Source organism: Eleutherodactylus coqui, chromosome 1 (genome assembly GCF_035609145.1).
Source record: "Eleutherodactylus coqui strain aEleCoq1 chromosome 1, aEleCoq1.hap1, whole genome shotgun sequence".
Lineage (NCBI taxonomy): Eukaryota > Metazoa > Chordata > Amphibia > Anura > Eleutherodactylidae > Eleutherodactylus > Eleutherodactylus coqui.
In genome coordinates, this window is record NC_089837.1 from 102,086,329 (window position 1) to 102,092,595 (window position 6,267).

Here is a 6,267-nt window from a genome sequence, read left to right on the forward strand (position 1 = left end):
CTGGAGACTGGTAGGAGGAGTAATGCTGTGCTGTGTCCAAAGACATACAGCCAAACAGAATATTGTCATTGCTGATGAGGTCTGATCATGCTGGTCGGAGGTATAAAAGTGCGGGCAATGGTGACCTGCTTCAGTGTAACACACGGGTAACACACGGGTGGATTTAAATTGCAGAAAACGGTGAGCGCAAAATAAATTGCAGCATGCTCCATTTTAGAGTGGATTCCGCAAGGACAGGCTCCATTGATCTATATGGAAGCGATTTGTAGGCGGATACTTCTCAGGTTGTTTGGAGACTAGGCAGGTAGGTGGGGGGATGATCCGCGGTGCATCTGCATACATTCGTGCGGAAAAACCATTGAATCTGTGATCGCCCGCAAGCATGAGGCCTTGGGCAGTGAGTAAACAGTCATTTCTTAAAGTTTGTGTTGGAAGTGGGAAGGGTATCATTTCTCGTTGTGGAAATATGCAAATAGATATAGTACGATGCAACCAATTGGAAGGCAGGATTCCTGTAAGTAAAAGTCAGTATCAGGACTCAAACTCAGAACCTCCTGCTCCCAGATCAGCGTCTCTTCCTGCTGAGCCATGCATGCCTTTCGACAAGTTCACCCGCATACTTTAGCCTTGTTCCCGGATCCAGTCTCTGTTCTGGCACCTCCCTGTTCCTGATTAGGCTTGCTATATAAACCTGGCCCTGATCCCTCCTTCCTTGAGTGATTATAGTGCTCCAAATCTTGATCAAGCTCCATTTCTGCCTGCTCCTCTGCGATTCTACTGAGACCTTCTTATACCGACCTCTGGCTTCCCTTCTGACAACGCTACCCGCCTCATCCATCTGTACTGCGAACTGAGATCTCCTGTTGCTGACTCCTGGCTCTTCCCTGACTACTTTCCAGACCTGCGGCTATTACACCTGAGGCTCCAACTCAGTGCCTGAAACCACTACAGTCAGACCTTTTAACAGGCCTTACAATGACTGGGAATATAAGCCAAAAGCAGAATCATCTCCACAAAGAGAAGATAATCACGCACAGACAAGTGTTTTCCTAAGGAGAAACAATACCCTTCCTGACCCACATCTATAGGCCTTTCACTATCCAAGGCAGAAACATACTGCACACTGATGAGGGGCAATCACCCCGAAACAGCTGTCTGTGTATGGTTATCTTTTCTTTTAGTTATTGTTACAAGGCTTGTTAAAAGGTCTGACATTGACTTGGAAGAATGCCGCCTTCCAATAGGTGGTGCTGTAGAGGTATTGTTCCAGCTGGATAAGTATAAGGTCAGTCTCACAAAGGCGTTTTTTAGCGTTCTCAAACGGTGTTTGCAAATTGTGTTTGACAGCATTTTTAATGCACCCCATCATTTTAATGGGTGATGAGGTACATTAAAAAGTGCTGCAACGCACTAAAATAGAACAGACAGCATTCGATTACCGCAACGTTAAAAACGCTCATCTGAGAAGCTCTATTAAAATCAATTGGGGCTCAGTACAGCGCATTTAGCGGGCACTTCAAACGCCCGCTAAAACGATGTAAAGAAGGCCTGTGTGAGGGTGGCCCAAGATATGCATTCTTGTGATTGCTGGGGGTCCCAGCAGTAAGGCCTACAGTGATCATACATTTTTGTACTCATGCACATGCATGATGTAACATAGACATACATGTGCTTTAAAATCAGCCCGTTTTTCACGTTGGCAGATGAGGGGGATGCCATTACAGAGCCAGCATCACTGCAGTATGACATGCCCTCTGAACGCCAGGGGGATGACTGCTCTAGTGAGAAGGGGACGGGGAGTGCAGGGCAGGCTAGACAGGTCCTAGTGGTGGGGGACTCAATTATAAGGGGGATAGATAGGGCAATCTGCCATAAAGACCAGGATCGTCGAACGGTGTGTTGTCTTCCTGGCGCTCATGTTTGACACATCATGGATCGGGTTGACAGATTACTGGGAGGGGCTGGTGAGGATCCAGCGGTCATGGTGCACATCGGCACGAATGAACAAATGGAGGGCCCTCAAAAACTATTTCAGGAACCTAGGATCCAAGCTTAGGGCGAGGACCTCCAGGGTAGTTTTCTCAGAAATACTACCTGCACCACAAGCCACATTAGAAAGGCATCAGGAGGATCTTAGGGAGTTAAACAAGTGGCTCTGGAATTGGTGTAAGAAGGAAGGGCTTGGGCTTCTGGAGAACTGGGCTGACTTTGCTGTCGGCTACAGGCTTTACCATAGGGACGAGCTGCATCTCAATGGGGATGATGATGGACCTCTGTGAAGTCAGCACCCCATCTTTCAAAAAAGTTAATTTTTTTATAAGTTCTGGATGCACCCCAAAGAGTTCTAGAGTTCCCAATTAATTTTAGAAATAGTTCTAGCAAATTAGGCAAAAAAATCAACAAATGTATCTCTGCGGTGCTAACTTCCAAAAATGATATTACTAAATCAGCGAGAACTTTGTAAATATTGGTTCTAGAGCTTCGAGCATTAAGAGTTTTCTTCAGAACTCTTGAGGTGCTACCCAGAACTGTTAGAAAATCGCAGGATTTCCCAAAAAATTATTTACACATAATAACTGAAATTTTTTTGATCCGGCATCTAAAAATCAGCGAGAACTTTGTAAATATTGGTTCTAGAGCTTCGAGCATTAAGAGTTTTCTTCAGGACTCTTGAGGTGCTACCCAGAACTCTTATAAAATCGCAGGATTTCCCCCCAAATTATTTACTCATAATAACTGAATTTTTTTTGATCCGGCATTTGAAAATCAGCGAGAACACTGTAAATATTGGTTCTAAAGCTTCAAGCATTAAGAGTTTTCTTCAGAACTCTTGAGGTGCTACCCAGAACTCTTATAAAATCGCAGGATTTCCCCCCAAATTATTTACTCATAATAACTGAATTTTTTTTGATCCGGCATTTGAAAATCAGCGAGAACACTGTAAATATTGGTTCTAAAGCTTCAAGCATTAAGAGTTTTCTTCAGAACTCTTGAGGTGCTACCCAGAACTTTTATAAAAACGCGGGATTTCTCAAAAAAATATTTACACATAATAACTGAAATTCTTTTGATCCGGCATCTAAAAATCAGCGAGAACTTTGTAACTATTGGTTCTAGAACTTTGAGCATTAAGACTTTTCTTCAGAACTCTTGAGGTGCTACCCAGAACTCTTATAAAATCGCGGGATTTCCCCAAAAATTATTTACACATAATAACTGAAATTTTTTTGATCTGGCATCTAAAAATCAGCGAGAACTTTGTAACTATTGGTTCTAGAGCTTTGAGTATTAAGAGTTTTCTTCAGAACTCTTGAGGTGCTACCCAGAACTCTAATAAAATCGCAGGATTTCCCAAAAAATTATTTACACATAATAACTGAAATTTTTTTGATCCGGCATCTAAAAATCAGCGAGAACTTTGTAACTATTGGTTCTAGAGCTTTGGGCATTAAGACTTTTATTCAGAACTCTTGAGGTGCTACCCAGAACTCTTATAAAATCGCAGGATTTCCTAAAAAATTATTTACACATAATAACTGAAATTTTTGGATCAGGCATCTAAAAATCAGCGAGAACTTTGTAAATATTGGTTCTAGAGCTTCGAGCATTAAGAGTTTTCTTCAGAACTCTTGAGGTGCTACCCAGAACTCTTATAAAATCGCAGGATTTCCCAAAAAATTATTTACACATAATAACTGAAATTTTTTTGATCCGGCATCTAAAAATCAGCGAGAACTTTGTAAATATTGGTTCTAGAGCTTCGAGCATTAAGAGTTTTCTTCAGGACTCTTGAGGTGCTACCCAGAACTCTTATAAAATCGCAGGATTTCCCCCCAAATTATTTACTCATAATAACTGAATTTTTTTTGATCCGGCATTTGAAAATCAGCGAGAACACTGTAAATATTGGTTCTAAAGCTTCAAGCATTAAGAGTTTTCTTCAGAACTCTTGAGGTGCTACCCAGAACTTTTATAAAAACGCGGGATTTCTCAAAAAAATATTTACACATAATAACTGAAATTCTTTTGATCCGGCATCTAAAAATCAGCGAGAACTTTGTAACTATTGGTTCTAGAGCTTTGAGCATTAAGACTTTTCTTCAGAACTCTTGAGGTGCTACCCAGAACTCTTATAAAATCGCGGGATTTCCCCAAAAATTATTTACACATAATAACTGAAATTTTTTTGATCCGGCATCTAAAAATCAGCGAGAACTTTGTAACTATTGGTTCTAGAGCTTTGAGTATTAAGAGTTTTCTTCAGAACTCTTGAGGTGCTACCCAGAACTCTAATAAAATCGCAGGATTTCCCAAAAAATTATTTACACATAATAACTGAAATTTTTTTGATCCGGCATCTAAAAATCAGCGAGAACTTTGTAACTATTGGTTCTAGAGCTTTGGGCATTAAGACTTTTCTTCAGGACTCTTGAGGTGCTACCCAGAACTCTTATAAAATCGCAGGATTTCCCAAAAAATTATTTACACATAATAACTGAAATTTTTTTGATCCGGCATCTAAAAATCAGCGAGAACTTTGTAAATATTGGTTCTAGAGCTTCGAGCATTAAGAGTTTTCTTCAGGACTCTTGAGGTGCTACCCAGAACTCTTATAAAATCGCAGGATTTCCCCCCAAATTATTTACTCATAATAACTGAATTTTTTTTGATCCGGCATTTGAAAATCAGCGAGAACACTGTAAATATTGGTTCTAAAGCTTCAAGCATTAAGAGTTTTCTTCAGAACTCTTGAGGTGCTACCCAGAACTCTTATAAAATCGCAGGATTTCCCCCCAAATTATTTACTCATAATAACTGAATTTTTTTTGATCCGGCATTTGAAAATCAGCGAGAACACTGTAAATATTGGTTCTAAAGCTTCAAGCATTAAGAGTTTTCTTCAGAACTCTTGAGGTGCTACCCAGAACTTTTATAAAAACGCGGGATTTCTCAAAAAAATATTTACACATAATAACTGAAATTCTTTTGATCCGGCATCTAAAAATCAGCGAGAACTTTGTAACTATTGGTTCTAGAACTTTGAGCATTAAGACTTTTCTTCAGAACTCTTGAGGTGCTAACCAGAACTCTTATAAAATCGCGGGATTTCCCCAAAAATTATTTACACATAATAACTGAAATTTTTTTGATCTGGCATCTAAAAATCAGCGAGAACTTTGTAACTATTGGTTCTAGAGCTTTGAGTATTAAGAGTTTTCTTCAGAACTCTTGAGGTGCTACCCAGAACTCTAATAAAATCGCAGGATTTCCCAAAAAATTATTTACACATAATAACTGAAATTTTTTTGATCCGGCATCTAAAAATCAGCGAGAACTTTGTAACTATTGGTTCTAGAGCTTTGGGCATTAAGACTTTTATTCAGAACTCTTGAGGTGCTACCCAGAACTCTTATAAAATCGCAGGATTTCCTAAAAAATTATTTACACATAATAACTGAAATTTTTGGATCAGGCATCTAAAAATCAGCGAGAACTTTGTAAATATTGGTTCTAGAGCTTCGAGCATTAAGAGTTTTCTTCAGAACTCTTGAGGTGCTACCCAGAACTCTTATAAAATCGCAGGATTTCCCAAAAAATTATTTACACATAATAACTGAAATTTTTTTGATCCGGCATCTAAAAATCAGCGAGAACTTTGTAAATATTGGTTCTAGAGCTTCGAGCATTAAGAGTTTTCTTCAGGACTCTTGAGGTGCTACCCAGAACTCTTATAAAATCGCAGGATTTCCCCCCAAATTATTTACTCATAATAACTGAATTTTTTTTGATCCGGCATTTGAAAATCAGCGAGAACACTGTAAATATTGGTTCTAAAGCTTCAAGCATTAAGAGTTTTCTTCAGAACTCTTGAGGTGCTACCCAGAACTCTTATAAAATCGCAGGATTTCCTAAAAAATTATTTACACATAATAACTGAAATTTTTGGATCAGGCATCTAAAAATCAGCGAGAACTTTGTAAATATTGGTTCTAGAGCTTCGAGCATTAAGAGTTTTCTTCAGAACTCTTGAGGTGCTACCCAGAACTCTTATAAAATCGCGGGATTTAAAAAAAATTTACACAAATCCGCAGCGGCGGCTTCTGGCGGCTTAGACGCAGCGGATTTGCCATCCCGTGTGGATGAGATTTCTGAGATTTCTCAGCTGTCATTCAGCTGAGAGCTGCCCCTGATTGGTCCCTGCGCTGAGCCAATCAGAGACAGCACTCACTCACCCGTTCATGAATGGGTGTGAGTGAGAGCTGCCTC